Below are 7,102 nucleotides of genomic sequence, written 5' to 3'. Positions count from 1 at the left end.
ATCAGCCCTCAGTTTGTTCTCAGCATTCAAGAGTCTCTCATGGTTTGCCTCCCTCCCTCTCCCCCACTATTTTTCCCCTTCTTCTTCCCCATGGTCCTCCATTAAGTTCCTTCTAATCCTCCTATATGTGCAAACATATGGTATCTGTCCCTCTCTGCCTGACTTACTTCGCTCAGCATAACACCCTCAAGTTCTATCCATGTTGCTACAAATGGCCAGATTTCATTCTTTCTCATTTCCATGGAGTATTCCATTGTATAGATAAACCACATCTTCTTGATCCATTTATTTCTATCATTTTATTTTGTACTTTCTATTTTTCCCAAAATTTGTGATTTTTTTCTCTTTCATGTCTTCTTTTCTTCCCCCTTTCGCTTTCCAGTATTTTTTCCTGTAACAACTTTGGAATGTAAATATTCAGTTATTCTTTTTTAGTAATTATTTTGATATTTTGATATGCATACCTAGCAAAGTCTAACAGTAATCAGTATCTTTACCCTCTACCCAACAACACAATCAACAATTACTAGGAGAAAGTAAATTTCAATCATTTCCTCCTAGTTTTCAACTATTGTAGTCCAAACATTTAGCTCCTTGTTGCTTTGTTTCTACCCCACAAATTGGACATTATTATTGATTTATGTAGATGAACTTATATACATTTTGTCCTTCAGGAATTTTAATTAGATACATGTTGGCCCTTAAATTCAATTTCCATGTGTATCAGCCTTACTTATATTTTCCATCTACTTGTCACTACCCTCTGTGTTTTGTAGGATTTTTAAAGATCTATATCACAGTTCACTAATTTTCTATTTACTTGCTTTTATTACCCTATGTAACACTTTCATTAAGCTTTAAATGCATTTATTGTGGTTTTCAATTCTACAATTTCTAGAAGCTAGTGCTTTTTAATTACCTGGCTTAACAACCTTGTAGCCTAAACTTAGAGTTCCTTTCTGAGAGTCTAATGTTTATTCCTACTTACTTTTTGTGCTCTTCCCCAGAATGCAATAGGCCTAACACCTTCTACTACTTCTACTTCCATTAGTTTATCCCCTAATACCAGTGTGTGGTCTCACAGTCTGTACTTATTAGCTTACAAGCAACCCTGAATGATGATTCTAGACAATATCACAATGATACGCAAATGAGATGTATACTTGGCCTAACAGCTACTAAGACTTACTTCAAAGTTGTTATATTAAAAACAGTAAGATATCCATGCAAAAAGAAATTGACCTCAAGACCATAATTTCTATAAGACAGACTCATATCTCAGAATTATTATCATAAAATAAAGATGGCATCACAAATCAGACTATTTAGTAAATGATGATAACTGCTCATAGTGGAGGAAAATCCATCCCTACTACTACATATAAAGACGGAATCTAGATGTATTAAAGAAATAAAGCCACAGAAACCATAAAGGCAGAAGATAATGTGTCCTAGGGTTAGGGAGGAACTTCTTAAACAAAATTCCGAAAGTATCACTAATGCATTTAATCACATCAAATTAAGAATTTCTGTGAATAAAGTTAATAAAAAGATGTTGCAGAGATATAATATTTGCCATGTCTAAGGCCACAAGGAAATTATTATCTGGGATATATAAGGAACTCATATGCACATGAAGAAAGTTATAAGAATCTCAAATTTTAAAGATGAGTAAAGTATATTTGAGTCAATTCATAGCCAAAGAAACCCACAGGTTTAACAACGTGTATGATTGTGGTCCAAAGTCATTAGTCATCAGAGAAATGCAATTTAAAACAACAACAACAAAAAAATAGATATTACCATAGGCCCCCATCAGATCCTTAATACAAAGAACTCAGTGACAAAAACAAGAAACTCAATACCATGTATGTAAATTAAAACTACATGAAATAAAATATATGTTGGAAAGTTGAAAATAAGGAGTTGACAAGAGGCCTTGCAAAAACCAATGAGCACCAGATGACGAGAACTGCAAAGGATTACTAAGGAACCCTTGCATCATTAGTATAAAGTAAAACTATAGTGCACAGATGAAATTATACTATTGTCATCTTGGATTCCCAATTTCATGGGAAATGCCTGATTTCGTCCTATTCCCAAGATACCCAGCTTGGAAACACCATCATCTAAGTTCTGCTTCCCTGGGAATCTCCTGGTTCCCCATAGGCCTCGTCATTTTTCTGCAGGCTGAGAATAGGATAGATCTTTACTCTTTTTTAAAAAAACATTTCATTTATTTTTGCAAGACAGAAGGAGAGACAGAGCATGAGCAGAGAAGGGGCAGAGAGAGAGGGAGACACAGAATTTGAAGCAGGTTCCAGGCTCTGAGCTGTCAGCACAGAGCCCAACGTGAGGCTCAAACTCATGAACCTTGAGATCGTGACCCGAGCTGAAGTTGGACACTTAACATACTGAGCCACCCAGGTGCCCCATCTTTTTACTCTTTATTTATAATCTTCTAAAAATGTAGCACCAGAATAAACTAGTGATGAGGATATGTGTGTATATATTTTTTTTTCCTCTCATTTTCTTGTATCCTTTATTCTATCCATTCACTCAGAAGAATTCATTGCTTTAGGAAGGGACAATATAGCAGAGAAGCAGAGAAAACCTTTTTGGTGTCAAAAGTACAACTATGAAGTACATAAATTCCAGGCCATAAAACATCTACTTGGAAAATTAGATAAAGAGCCAGTCCAGCCTGTCTTTAGACTGTAAGATGGTAAGGACCTCAGGGAGCAAGGAGAATCACAGCAGAAGCAGAGCAGAGATGGCTATGGGTTCCTGAGTAACATGTCCTGTAAGCAGGTCTCCCAAGAGGGAATCAGGAATCCAAGATCATACTCAATGGGGCCACTACTCCCAGGGGGAAAACCAGAGCCCTCAAGACTCCTGTCTTCCTATACCTCATCTTGTCTCCCCAGCATGGCACCAGGACAGGCCTGAGGCCACCTCATAGAACATCTTGCAATAATGCAGGAACAATGGCCCCTGCACCTGACAGTTGCTCTGAGAGCCCTTTCTAGATGGAAGGATATAAAGTCACCATGGGAATAGGGACCCCTTGGATGAGTCCATGTGGATGAAGAGTCTCTGTGGAGAAAGAATGATTTCAAGGAAAAGCCATCTCCATCCTTTCTTAAGTCTCTGCCCTAGAATTTTGACATAACCACACAAAAAGGAGGGACATTCCACTAAACCAGGGTTTCGCAATGTACTGCTACTTTGTCCCCCAGGAGACAGTTGGTGATGTCTGGAGACATGTATTGTTGCCACAACTAGGAAGTGCTACTGGAATCTGGTAGGCAGGGATCAGAGATGCTATGAAACATTCTATAGTGCACAGAACAGTCCTCCAAAACAAGAAATTACCCAGATCAAAATGTCAGTAGTGTCAAGGTTGAGAAACATTTCCTTAGACTGAGGTTAAATCTTGACCACTCAGCCTAAAAAGAAATGTATAATAGAAATCGTTCATTTATTCTAAAATAAAGAAAATTACACTTAGCTCCTAGAATTAAATGTGCAACCATCTCTTAATGCTAAGGAATAAATTATTTTTTAAGTATAAAAGAATCAACAGTCAATCAGTTTGCATTTAATGAAAAGGTTCTGAGAAGGGAAGAAACGTTTAAGTTGCTTTACAGTAAGATAAAGTGTCCCTCATAAGGAAGAGAGAGAAATGGAGGCATGAAAACAGATGCTAAAAGTTCATGACAAAACCTGAAGCAAATGAAAGGAGATAAGTCATCCGTGGAGCAGCGTGTAGAGAAAGAGTTGTTCATTGCCAAAGACAATTAGGAACATCAGCATTTTCCAGAAAGGTGAAATTGTATTTCTTCCAGACTCTACACTTAAATTTCACTAAGAATGAGGTGTGCGAACCCCAAGACCATCCACTTGCCAGGAAGAAAGCAGAAGGAAAACTTGGAAGCACCTTCAAAAATAGCATGAATGAAGGCAAAAGTCAGAAACAATAAAAGAAGGAGCAAGGGAGAAGGGAAGGAGGGAGGGAGAGGACAGAGGAACGGAGGAAGGGGAGGCATGGGAGTGAGGAGAGAAAGAATGAGCTAGAAACAATTGCAAGGGGTAATAAATAAATTATTCTTAGGTTAATGACATCCCCAAGTGTTCCATTTTTATGGGAAAGCAAATAACTATGAGGTATCACCAACATAAACACTGATTAAAGAAGATGAAATGTCTTGAGATGAAATGTCATAACAGTACATGGTGTCAGTTTGCGGTGTTCTCAAAATGTTAATGACCTCCAGCTTCAGCTGCTTCCATTCCCAGGGATCTCAGGGGAGAGAAGCCCCGCTCCCAGGAGGAGCTCAGACCTGGTCTCATCTCCTCCCTGTTAATAGATAAAATTTCATTGAAAATGATCTGGTGACATTTGGCCATAATTCAGAAGGGACTACATTTTTAAAAAAAGAATTTTTCTTTTATCAGTAAGTACTTGAGTTTATCTTACCATTTCAATAATGTTCCAGACCTGATTCAGTCAGTCTTCAATACTCTTTGGAATAAGTTTTCTATTCTCCTAACAGTGACATTTCCCCAGCAACGGGAGCATCTGCAGGAAACTTAGGAAGTGAGAGTTCGTCATTTTACAAACTAATTCTGAAAAATAAAAAAAGCGTGGGTCAGGCTGAATTTTAACTATTTTACTAGGACTGAGCCCAGAATTCTTCTTTAAGTGTTAGAATATAGTCTCAGTGCCCCTCATGCTGTGCCCCTCATTTATTTTACTAAAAATCATTAGAACCTTCAATGTCCACCATTATTTTTGCCTCCAAGCCAAAAAAAAAAAAAAAAAGTGGATTATTACCCTGTGGTCACTTAATGGATGAGTCATTCTCTCCCACCTATTCTACTGACCCGGTTTTCTCTCACACAGCCAGAACATGTGCTTTCCATCTCACTGGCGACTTTCGAACATGTGAACCCCAGTATACATGTATCTGTTGCCTTTGAGCTTCTGCAATGCATAAATGCATACCGATGGTTTTGGCTGGTGCAATTTTGTCTGCATTTGTTCAATGAATGCTTATTGAGCCTTTATTAAACACAAACCCCCTCAGTTCCCTCTCCCAAAACATGTCTAATATCAGGAGTGACAGGAAGAACAATAAGTGCCACTTCTCCTGTCCAATCAGAGTCCTCAGTAAGTATAAGGAATAAGATCAGTCTTTCAGCTGGAGATACCAGAGAAAACCTCAGGAGGGTTACACAAAAGGAATTTTGTTAATTTTAACAGAACGCTGACATTCTATCTGCCCTAAGTAGCCACTAGGTATATTTAAATTTAACTTGACTTAAATTTATATTAAGTATACTGAAATAGGGGCCAGCCTGGGTGGCTCCATCAGTTAAGTGTCCAACTCTTGATTTTGGATCAGGTCGTGATCTCACGGTTCGTGAGATCGAGCCCCATGTTGAGCTCTGCACTGACAGCACAGAGCCTGCTTGAGATTCTCCCTCTCTGCTTCTCCTGTCCCCTCTCAAAATAAATAAATAAATCTTTTAAAAAAGTATACTGAAATAAAATTTAAAATTCAATCACACTAGCCACGTTTTAAGTGTTCAATAACCATGTGTAGTTAGTGGCTACCATATTGGACAGTTCCATCACTGTGGCAAGCTGAAGAAATAGGATAATTACACATGAGAAACTCCTGCTATTGTATAGGTGGTTAGAGATCAGGAAACACTCCACATTTGCTGAAACATAGGGTGGGAAAAAATAGTAGTGGAAGATAAGACTGGAAAAGAAGTTTGAAACCAAATTGGAGTGAGTCTTGAATACATTCATCTGGAATCAAAGCTTTTTTGGAGCAGAGAACTGAGATTTAGAGTTAATTTGGTAATGTGTAAAATGATGATCTGAGAAAGCAAGCAGACATGGAGTCCTCAGCTATGGCTGCAGATTAGAATGTGGAGGAAATTTCTTACCCCAAATCCAGGCCACATCCCAGATGAATTAAATCAGAATTACTGGGGGTGAGTCTCAGGCATCAGTGGTTTTTAAATCTCCCCAGGTGATTTCAATATGCAGGTGTTTAGGGTCAGCCACTGTTAACTATGTGCATGACCTCATTTCTCCCACTTGTGCCATTAATACCCTCTTTCCTCTGATGAACTCCCTTCTCCTTAGACTTTCTCCTGGTGAAGCTGCCAATCACACTAAGCTGATTCCCTGGCCACAAGATGTGGCCTAGGAACCAAATATTGGCAAATCACAATATGTTAGTATTTCTGGCTGTGGTGATTGTCTCAGATTTAGACTACAATCCAAGTCAGGCAAATGAAAACTTGTTCTGAGATTTGGCATACATATTCCTAGTAAGAAGGCTCTCTATTTAATGCAGGAGGCTACTAACTTGGTATGGCATTAGCTTGAATATCTCTGGGAATGTGTTTCTCTCATCGCCACCGACCCAGCAGTGCAGGGAAGAAAGCCACCCACACAAGCAGATCACAAAATTATCAGGTACAAGTACAGTTGAGAGATTTGAGGGTGGAGGTGCCAGTAAAGGGAGACAAAGAAGACCTGACAATATATTTTAGGTTCCTGGTGGGATCCCTGGGGCCTCAGTCATATGAATCAAGCAATGATTCTGATTATTTTCTTCTGCTTAAATTTGAGATGGGCTTGAGTCATCATTTTTAATGGTAAAAAAATATAGAGATATAGAATGTGGCTTTATCAAACATATCTGACCATTTTAGAATACGTTTTAACTTCTGGAACACTAACCTTTTTTTTCCCAAAAGAGCTACAGAGGATAACTGAAATGCGAGGGTCCTCCCTGAGTATGATAACCATGGCAAGCTTGTTTGTAAACTAAGAGCAAAAAATGATGAGTTGACTGAAGCTAAGAGAACCAAAGAGGGAGAATGTGTGAGAGCACTGTGGTACCTAAAATGTGGGTGGGTGGGGCGCGTAGGTGGTTCAACCAGTTAAGACTCAAGTTCAGCTCAGGTCATGATCTCAGGGTTCCTGAGTTCCAGCCCCATGTCAGGCTCACTGCTAACAGTTCAGAGCCTGCTTGAGATTCTCTTTCTCTCTTTCTCTGCTCCTCCCTCGTTCACT

The 7,102-nt window shown here is 38.8% G+C and overlaps 1 long non-coding RNA gene across 1 annotated transcript; it reads right to left on the bottom strand.

The window, feature by feature from the left end:
• Nucleotides 1–351: 351 nt before the first annotated feature.
• On the bottom strand, nucleotides 352–4,588 carry LOC120231015. The gene is made up of 3 exons (XR_005528240.1): nucleotides 4,481–4,588; nucleotides 4,234–4,360; nucleotides 352–391 (listed from the first exon to the last, which is right to left on the bottom strand). It is a non-coding gene; the product is annotated as an uncharacterized LOC120231015 (long non-coding RNA).
• Nucleotides 4,589–7,102: the final 2,514 nt, after the last annotated feature.

This window comes from Hyaena hyaena, unplaced genomic scaffold (assembly GCF_003009895.1).
Source record: "Hyaena hyaena isolate Hyena2069 unplaced genomic scaffold, ASM300989v1 scaffold_52, whole genome shotgun sequence".
Classification (NCBI taxonomy): domain Eukaryota; kingdom Metazoa; phylum Chordata; class Mammalia; order Carnivora; family Hyaenidae; genus Hyaena; species Hyaena hyaena.
This window is presented reverse-complemented; position numbering and strand designations above follow the sequence as displayed.